Here is a 10,507-nt window from a genome sequence, read left to right as displayed (position 1 = left end):
ACATTTTACCTCAGAATTCTTGTATGGACTCTTAGTGTTAAGTCATACATTGTTTTTAATGAACTCTGTGAGGTAGAAGAAAATTACAAAATTTAGCTATAACGGTTTCTAGAGGTGACCTTGGTCTTGCAAGAAGTCTTACCTACAGATGTTTTAGTACTTGTGACTCATGTTGGAGTGTGATACTAATTGTTAGTGCCAATGTTTTCATGAGACCCCACTAAGTCAGCATGGCTCCATGTTTGGGTAGTCAGATGAGAATGTTGTTGGAAACTTCCTCTAATTAAGTCCCACTAGCTCCAGTGGGTGTTAAGAGCTGCTCTGCATAAACATGTGAATCTCACTGGCTGTTCTGCATTTTAATGAATATTTTCATTTGAGCTCTGTGTTCTGTGCTGAAGACAAACAAAGATGTCTAAAGGACTTAATTTGCCCTCACAGATGCCTCTGCTATGGAAACTGTCTCTAGAATGTCCCCATTGCCTCAGCTCACCAAGAACTGATTTAGGTGAGGCCTCTGTCAGGGCACAGACAGTCCAGCACAATGTTTTCTTGGCTCACGAGGCAACAAGTAACTTAGATACACTTGGCACCCTCTACCAGAGTGGCACAGCTCTCACATGACAGATCAGTGTGGTTAAAAACAGGAAGGTCAGCTTCCATTTTTAAATTATGGGGTGCTGTATAAACACTAAGATATGTGAACTTGTCATATCTAGCAGTGATCAGTGCAGTTAAATGATATAACTGGCATAATGTCAGGAGCTGGTAATTAATCTGAAACACATTTAATCGTGGTTAACAGTCTTTACATTGACTCACAATAAACCAGCACATATAAAGAAAGCCATGACATAAAATGCATAAATTTTTTGTTGTGACAAAACAAAATCTAAGTGCTGGATTGTTTGCTGTCTAAATCAAGAGAAACCAGAGACAGAGCACAAACCATAACTCCTGTTTGTGGTTCTGTTTGGGTGCTTTCTGCCAATTAGGAAGACAGCAGTTTCTTGAGAATACCCTCTATAAAAACAACTGAGGGCTGATCACTGGCAATCTTGCACTACCTGTGTGCCCTATACTGGTTTGATTGACCTGCTGACAGTAATGATTTAATTACTCTGACAGGCGCAGAATCCAGGTTGCAAATAATGTATGTGTATGAATAAGTTATTTTTTAATGATCAATGTAAAGCCAGCTAGTAGAGAAACTATCATCAATTGTTGTAGACACCAATAAGGCTTCTGCTGAGGGAGGACTATCTCTGTTCCCTACAAAGAGAATACAAAAAGATAAAGTGATGATGTGAGCTCCTTAATATACTGAAATTTGAGTTATATAGGTACAAAGAGTATTTAACTGTTATCATCTAAAAAATGAAATTATGTATTTTTTTTCTCATCTGCATTATATAATTATGCCAGTGAAATTCTGACTTTAAAAATTTACCCCAAAAAGTAGCATATTAGCACAAGAAATAAAATAATAAGATCTATTCTAGTTTCATCTCATCAAAATTCAACCTTTTTGGTTGAAAATATGTGATGTGTGTAGTATTTTTTAAAACTAAATTATAGGAAAAAGGAGTGAAAATTAGCAGGAGTAAATCTCTTATAAGAGACTAAGCTGCAAATTAGTTAAGACAGAAATATCTATTCAGTTCACCATAAAGTCTAACTGAGAAAAATGTCAAAATAAGGAAAAAAAAATGCCATAAAATATCTGAGATTTTTCTCACTGCTGAATTGCATAACTTGTATACGTTCCAAACTGTATTTCAAGGGATTTAGGTGTCCAAAACCAGAATAATGACATGGTGAATTGCAATAGTGTCCTGTCATGTGGGGGCTTCCGAAAACCTCCAGTGTCTGATTTGAATACTCTTTGAAGCAAATGGTTGGGGTGCTCTCTAGTCACTGGCCTTGACATAGTCTAGTCTTGATGGGGGTTTTGCTTCTGGGTTTACTGAGAAGCAAACACCTCATGCTTGTGTCATTTGGTAAGAAGAAACAGGATTAGTCATTTAAACAGCTGATGGCCAATTTTTTTCGTGGGTGAGACTGCTGAAGTGCCTCACATGAGCATGTGCTTTGATGTTCACCTGAGCTAGGATCTCCAGTAGTCAACAGGAGAGCCTCTCCAGCGGTCTGCTGGCTCTGGTCAACAGTGAATCTTGTTAGTCCTTGAGAAGCTTGATACACTTTCATTTTATTCTCACAGAATCTCAGAAAAAAATTACATTACTGTATGCTTCAGTTAATTCCTAGAAAATGCTATGAAATGACGATAGAAGATACAGAAATAGAAATAAAAGAATAAACAAAACAATTGTGAAATTTTCTTACTCACCAGTACAACCAGGCTGGAAACTTGCTGGATGAGGAATGCTGACTGCAGTTTGTACACAGAACTTAGCTTGTACAGATGTAGTGTCCTGTCAGAATAACTGAAGGTATTGATTTGCACAATTTACTAGAGTATGCTCTTTAGAGTACATAAGATTGGCATCAGGTCCCACAAAACCCCAATAATGACCACCCCACTTCCTGTTCTTTTATAAAATATACACACATATTTCTCTCTTAGTCTATGGACCACCCCTGAAAAATGTGCATAAAATGCCCTCAGAATGTCTGTTGAATTAAATTAGTTAATGGCTTTGGGGTCCATTTCTTATGGTGGTTCCTCAGGACAGCAGTGGTGGTGTGTTGCATGGACTTACTGAGCACCAGCGCCATGTCAGGTTGGGTCACTGCTGCACTGAAACTGCTTCTTGTAAGGCTCCTCCTCCATTGGTTTGGGGAGTTTCTCTTATCATAAGTCCTGAAACATGCAGCTCAAATAATGGCTTACAATAATTTAAAGCTATATCCATTCTCCAGCCCCGGTTCTTTTAGACCAGGTTATCTGGTTTAACGCTGCAACAAAGCCCTCCCCTTGTTTTCAGCTTGCCTAACAATGAGGGGTTCCTTCCAGAGTCCACCAGTAGCAGAGTCCACATCCTAGTCTTCCATGCTGCTAGTGATCTCTGCTCCATCAGTCTCATTTACATCACAGTCCCTTCAACTATTGACACTGGAGCTCCATCCTGTCCAGTATCCCACAAAGAAAGCAGCAACACCATGCTGGACAGTGCAGGCACTTCACCATGGTAATAACTTCTGCTCCCAGGCAGAACACAGGAAGGTGATGAGCAGTACAGCAGCAGCAAAAGCAAAAAATGGCCGTTGACAAGCTCTAGACTCTAATATTCAGTCAGGAAATGCAGCCACGTGGCGAGAACAGGAGCCTGCTCATTTCCAGCTGAATACCACTAGCTGAATGTAAGTTCCATCTGGTACATCCCAATCAAATCTGCCATTTTCTGAAACCCCTCAAGCCCCATATGGGGAATCAAAAAGGATTGTGGTTGGTCCACCTTGGCTGGATGCCATGCACCTGCCAAGCTGCTCTGTTATTCCCCTCCCCAGCTAGACAGGGTAGAAAAAAAAAAGAAAATGAGTCATAGGCTGACATAAGGCAGGTTACTGAAGCAAAGCAAAAGTTTGTGCATGCACAAGAAAGAGGAAAAAGAAAAAAGGTTTATTATCTACTTCCTGTTGGCAAGCAATGTTCAGCCACTTCTCAGGAAGCAGGGCTTCAGCATTTGTAGCAGTTGCTCCAAAAGGCAAATATTGTAAATAATGAATGCCTGCCTTCCTTCCCCTTTCCTTTGCTCTTATGTCTGAGAGATGTCATTTGGTATGGAACATCCTTTTGGTTAATTTTTCATCAGGTGGCTTAAGTGTGTGTCCTCCAAGGATATTGCTTACTCCAGCCCCTTGATGGAGAGAGAATGTTGGAGACGGAGTGCCCTTGCTGTTCTATCCCTACTCAGCAGTAGCCAAAACATTGCTGTGTTATCAAGCACCTTCCAACCAATGCAGAGAACAGCACTGCAAGGGCTGCTGTGGGAAAAGGAGCTCCAGCTCACCCCAACCCAACACAAATGCTTTTCTCTTAGAGAAGTATTGTTGACTTCTCTAGGTGAATTATCACCTCTTTTAACATGTGGGAGAATCTGCTTCATGATCTTGCTAGACAAAAAGGTGGACTGGAAGGTCTGTTGTTCTTGGATCTTCTTTTTTTCCTTTTTGAAAAGGAACCTTATATCTCTTTTTCGGTGAGTGGGATCTTCACTAGACTATGCCCTGCCTAGCCATTCAAACCTGACAAATGGTGGCTTAGACATCTCGTCTGCCAGTTTCCTCAGAATCTGTGGATCCATGCCATTGGGTACCACGGACTCATGTATCTTCAGCTTCCTTAGATGGCCTTGAACCTGATTTTCTACAGCTCTTTGTTCTCCTACCCCCTGTCTTTTCCTTCTGCAACTCAGGTGGTGTGGCTGGCATACTTGACAGTGAAGACTGAGGCAGAAGTTCTTCTCAGACTTCTTCATATCCCAGGTAATCAGGTCTCCAATTTCCTTCTTGGGTGGGTCCACCATTTCCCCTGTTCTTCCTTTTACCACCACTGTACTTCTAGGAATTTTTCTTGTTGGCCTTGATGTCCCTATTAAAGTTTAATTCCATCATGGCTGTAGATTTCCCAACCCTTATTTTTCCCAGGTTATCTATCCCTGTTTTTAGCCTCTGTAGATTTCCTTTTTGTGTTTGAGTTTTTCCAGGAGCTTCTTGCTCATATGCACAGGCCTCCTGGAATTTTTGCCAGACTTCCTTTTGTAAGGATACATCACTCCTAAAGTCCAGGGCAGTGAGCTTGCTTCTTGTTGTCCTCACTGCTGCAAGGATCTTGAGCTGCACCATTTCATGGTCACTTCAGCCCAGGCTGCCCTTGAGCTTCACCTTCCTTGTCAGCCCCTCCCTCGTGATGAGAACAAAACTCAGCACAGCACTGCTGCTTGTTGGCCCTTCTCTCACTTGGAGAAGGCAGCTGTCATCACTGTATGCTGGGAGTCTCATGGATTGCCATGAGGCTCCCAGCATACAGTGCCCTGCATACATGTGCCTTGCTGCCCCTACAAAAGACAGTTTGGAGTCCTCCATGGGGACCAGGACTTGACATTCAGAAGAATGTGAGGCTTGTCCTATCTGTCTGTAGAGGCCTCATCCACTTGGTCTTGCTGATCAGGCAGTCTGTAGCAGACCTGCACTATGTCACCTGTCCCTGCTCTCCCTTTAATCCCAAGATTTAATCCCAATAAACTCTCAGTTGGCCCCTCATCCATCCCCAGACATAGCTCCATGTACTCCATGAGGTCATTGACATGAAGAGAGACACCCCCTTCTCATCTCCACTCCCTGTCCTTCCTACACAGCCTGTGTCCATCCATTCCATCACTGGAATGAATCATAGGGGTCATCGCACTACATCTCTGTGATTCCAGTAAGATCACAGTCCTGCAGACATGTGCATATCTCTAATCTCTCTTGTTTATTCCCCATGTTGTGTGCATTTGTATGGAGGCATTCAGATATGACTGCCTATGAAGCTGGCTTACTAACTGCAGTGGGTGGAATTATTTTGAACTGTCTCAGCTCTCCTGCTGACTTGTGACTCTCTAGACTGTGAGCATCTGTTTATGGTCCTGGCACAAACTGGTAGGAATGGGATGGATGGAGGTTCCCCTCTTCTGGCAACTTTAGTTTAAAGCAAGACCACTGCTCTCCACACCACTGTCTTAAATTGATAACTTTTATTTAAATGAAGGCAATGAAAAATATTCTTTACAATAAGAACAAGACAAAAGTTTAAAGAGGATATAAGCCTCCACTGGGACTTCATTATTAAAATGAAAAAATGAAAAGGACAAGACATGATATGTTGTGCTAAAGAGTTTGGAAGAAACCTTATACTTGACAAAAAACCTCATCCCCTCTCCAGTTTTTTTTATTGATTCACTACATGAAGCACAAAATTCAAGAAATACTTGAATTTTATGAGAATTTTAATGTCAGTTTCTTAATTGAAGGTATCAGAGTACATTGGCAAGGTTTAGTGAAGCGTGGGGATGCTCCAGTGCTACCTCTCCACCTTTCACTATGCACAGACACAGTGGCCTGAATCTGAAGTCTATTGCTTCTGCCCATTTAACTACTTCAGTACAGCCCAACCAGTGCTGCTCCACAGGAGAAAATAATAATGGCCAGCTGTACTTTTGAACTCATGGATGCTGGTAAAAGAGCACTCCTTAAGGAAATACTGCCAAATGTTAAATCTTGTCAGAAGACAAGAATGTTCTGTGCTTTCACAGCACAGAAATCCTCTTGTCATTTTTCTGAAACACTTTCCTCTGTTATGTCCTAGATGGCTCTGGTTCCTGTGAACATCGTGACTGATTTCTGTAGCTTGTCCAGCTGAAGTGAAGAAACTTCTGTGGTTCAGTGTAGAGGTCACAGAGGCCACAAGGTCTGTGAGCACCCGGGGGACTGTGGAGACTTCCAGGAACATTTATGCTGACTGCTAGGGAGATGCCTCTTTCCTGCACGTGCATTTGCAACATCACTAAGGGATTCAGATTCTCTCTTGCGAATGACAAGCAGCACATAGCATCCCATGGGCAAGTGAAACAGCCGGTGTTACATTCCTTTTCAACCCCAAGAATAGTGTTACAATACTGGAGTGCCATCTACTGGCTCTTTTCCTCTGTAATAGTAGATAATAGTACCAGCTTTGTGTATGTGTGTTACTTCACCCAGGACTGCAGTGTAAGTTGTATCCCAAGGACGATCCCTCACTTCTCCCTCTGCATCCAGGACCCAGATCCCAAGAGACCTTCACCCAGCTCTTAGACCTCAAAATCTTCATGCTGGTATTCAGGCCGACCCTATATATGTCTCAGCATCCTAGTTCTTCCCTTGTAGTTGTTCTTCCCACTCCTTACCATTTCTGCTGCCTTTGAAGGTATCTTGGGAGAGAAGTTTAAACGCCTCCAATGAAACATTCAAACATTGTACACGTAAGTAACGGCAAAACTGTTAATCATAGAATCACAGAAACATGGAATATTTCAGATCAGAAGATAGCCATGAGCATCATTGAGTTCATCTCCCTGATCCTCTCAGGACTAACCATACAACTAGAGCATTATCCATAATCTTCATGACCTCTGATAGACTTGGTGCAGTGACCACTTTCCATGAGAGCATGTTTCAGTGACTAGCAATGCTTTCAGTGAAGAATCTTTTCCTAAAAATCAATCTGCTCTTCCTCTTAAGCAGTTTCATCCCTCTAAAGTAGCTTTGATTCCCAGAGAGAGGAAGTCAGCATCTCCCCCTCCATTGCTATACTTCAATGGGGTCCTCCCAAGCCTTCATTTCTCCAAGATGCACAAGCCAAATGATCTCAATGCTCCTCTCAAGTCTTGCACTTGAGTCCTTTCACCCTCAGGTTGGTCACCCTCTTCTGAATATACTCCAGAGTTTGAAGTTCATATACTGAGGTGCCCAGAACTGACACAAGATTCAAGGTGAGGCCATCCCAGTGCAGTTTGGAGTGGGACATCACATCCCTTGACCAACCAGTGATTCTGTGCTTGAGGTACTCCCGGAAATAGTTGGTCCTTTTGGCTGCCATGGGACACTTCTGACTAACATTCAACTTGCCAGCAATCCAAATCCCCAAGTCTTTTTTTGTTGGGCTGCTTCCTGTTACTACGAGATTTTCTGAAAAATCCTTTTGCCAGTATTTCTTCTCTTGAGAAGCTGAGAAACCTCAGAAAAGAATGAAAACAATAATTATCTAATTAATTCTCCTTGTTTTGCTGCTTTAGAATGTAGTCCAAGTATTGTTTGTCTAACAAGCAGTTGCTTGCTTAGTTTCATATAAATTGTTTTTACTTAATAATCAATCACAGCCAGCAGCATTGGACTTTAGAGAAGAGTCACAAGTTTTCATTATCATTCTTGTTAAGCCTTCTAATGCATCCTTTCTTATTCTGTAGTATAGTTTTGATATAGCATTTTGAAATATAATATAATAAATAATAAATTAACCTTCTAAGAACATGGAATTAAATTCATCAATTCCTCCTCTGTCCTGGAACCTCAGAAACAACCACAGCTTCCCTGCTTCTTATCCCCCAGTTTATATATATGCCCAGGATTTTTCCATCTTAGATGCAGAAGCTAGCACTTGCTCTTTTTAATTTTCATATGGTTCACAATTGCTTAGCTCTCTAGTCCATCCAGATCTCTCTCTAAATCTCTCTACCCTCAAAGGAGTTCACAGTTACTCCCAGTTTAGTATGGTAAGCATAATTATTAAGTGAATTTACATTTGATTCCTGTGTCCAGATAATTTATATAAAACACTATAGACCACTGGCCCTAAATGCCAACCTGTTCTAACTCCAATTAATAGCATTCTTTGAGCCCAACCCATCAGACAATTGCTCACCCAAAGTATCATTGATTTGTCCAGCTGTGTGCTGGCCAATTTATCAATAAGGATAAGAGTGAGAGACATTATTAAAGTCTTTGCTAAAATTAAAAACCACACACATTTCCTGGCTTCCCTTAGTCAACTATTAATGTGACGTTGTCATAAAAGAAAATTAATGTAGTTAAGCAGCACATCCCCTTTGTTAATCTGTGCTGGCTGTGACCAATGATTTTGTTGCCTCTCGAGTGTTTTTCAACAGGCACTGTGAGACTGACAGACCTGTAATTACCTGCCTTCCTTCTTTCCCTTCTTGAAAACTCAGGCAACATTTGCTAGTTTCCAGTCCACTGAGACATCTCCAGACTCCCAAGCTGTTGAAAATAATGGAGAGAGGTCATGGGGTTCTATCAGCCAGCTCTCTCAGTACCCTGGAATGAACCCCCTTGGAGTGATTTATGTGCATCCAGGTGAGAAAGCAAGTTTTGAGCAAGTTTGGAGTTGACAGAGAGTACATCTTGTCCCCAGTCATGGTCTTCCAACACTAGACTGTGGGGGTACCAGGGCACCACTGGTGTTGAAGACAAGAGCTGAAAAAGGCTTTAATGTTTTTGCTTTGTCTATGTCCTTGTTTATGACCAGCCTTGTCAAGCAATGGATCAGTGTTATTTCTGATCCTCCTTTAGCTTTTCAAATACTTGTAGAGCCATTTTTGTTGTCCTTCACAGGGCTAAGAAGTCTGAACTCCAATTGAACTTTGCATGCAGGTGAAACACTCTTTCTCCATAAAACAGGGAGCAGCATTGTTGTAGCTGCCCTGTGTTGTCTGTCCCCATTTTCAATGTCAGTGCACCTTCATTTTCTGCCTAAGTTCTGGAAGCAGATCCCTGCTTAGCCAAGATGGTGTTCTGTCCTGCTAGCTTGATTTCTGACACTTTGAAATTGCCTGCTCCTGTGAAATTGTCACTCATAAGAGTTGACAGAAAAGCAACCAGCATTCATGCACCCAAGTAAATTCAAAAGCAGATCCTCAGAGGAGCTTATTAAGTAGCTCCTTCTGCACTCTGAAGTCTGCTCTCCCTGTATCCTCTTTATTTTCTTTCCCCTTCATTCTTACACAAAGTGTCTCCACAGTGTCATCTCCAGCTACAAGAGCCATACATTCCAAACCGTCCATTCCATAAAACACTATCCCTTCACCTTACTTGCTCTCCCTATGCCTCCTGAGGGGGGCTGTAACCCTTCAGTAAGGCACTGCAGTTACAGGACTCATCTCACCATGTTTTGCTTTTGTTAATGATGTGCTACCTTCTCCTTCATTTTCCTTACATATATTTATAAACTTAAAGAGAAATCTTGAAATGCAATAGTAAGGATGGGAGTAATAGTCATAAATTTGAAGGGAGGATATAGCCATATAAATAAATTTATATGACTGATCGTTAGAGGAAAATGGAACTTTATTTAAGAAGAGGGGACAGGTGAATGGCAAGGTCAGTATATTTGAAAATATTTATTTACACATGTCCACCTGTCTCTGTAGTTATGTCTGTCTTCTCTGTTGGTATATGTTATTCCTGTAGTGATGAGTTCACAAAATTTTTGCAGGTGTTTAAGTTTTACAGTCATATTTAGGTTTTTGATTCACGTGCCTTTTGAATACATGGAGATAGAACTAAGTTCCTACCTTTTTCTCCTGGATGGAAGAAAAGATGGAATAAAGCATATAGATCTCCTTGCTTTCTTCTGTAGTTTTTCTTTGCTTTTTTGAGTGGTAAAATTTGGGCATGTAAGCATCCATTTACTATTGGAAACACCAGCCAAAAAGTAAAGTTTGCATGTCATACCAAAGGTGGACTGTTTCCAGAGCCTTTGTCCCTGTAGTTAGCTGCTCTGTGGGTGTCACTTTGAAGTAATTTCCACACAGTGAAATAATATAGTGTATTGTTTATATCACTGATTGACCAAGAATGGTATTTTATCTGTACCATCCAAACAGTTGATTAATTTACATGTAACAGGTCATGGGAAGAAAAGACATAACTGACATGATGCAAGATCAATGCAGTTTAATTTCATGCTTTCTCTTTTGACTTTTTTAGGCAAAATATCTGTTGAGTGTTC

At 41.2% G+C, this 10,507-nt stretch overlaps 1 protein-coding gene across 1 annotated transcript in view; it reads left to right on the top strand.

Annotated features, from left to right (window-relative positions):
- Positions 1–3,025: 3,025 nt before the first annotated feature.
- Positions 3,026–10,507, top strand: part of TMC1 (transmembrane channel like 1) — a 73,547-nt gene continuing 66,065 nt past the window's right edge. The window contains exons 1-3 of the mRNA XM_064404029.1: positions 3,026–3,324; positions 4,380–4,449; positions 6,311–6,412. The gene's annotated coding sequence lies outside the window, so the exon portion shown is untranslated. The remainder of the gene's footprint in view (positions 3,325–4,379; positions 4,450–6,310; positions 6,413–10,507) is intronic.

The sequence above is a fragment of the Passer domesticus genome, chromosome Z, assembly GCF_036417665.1.
Source record: "Passer domesticus isolate bPasDom1 chromosome Z, bPasDom1.hap1, whole genome shotgun sequence".
Classification (NCBI taxonomy): domain Eukaryota; kingdom Metazoa; phylum Chordata; class Aves; order Passeriformes; family Passeridae; genus Passer; species Passer domesticus.
The sequence above is the reverse complement of the archived record's forward strand: the minus strand, read 5'-3'. Positions and strand labels throughout refer to the sequence as shown.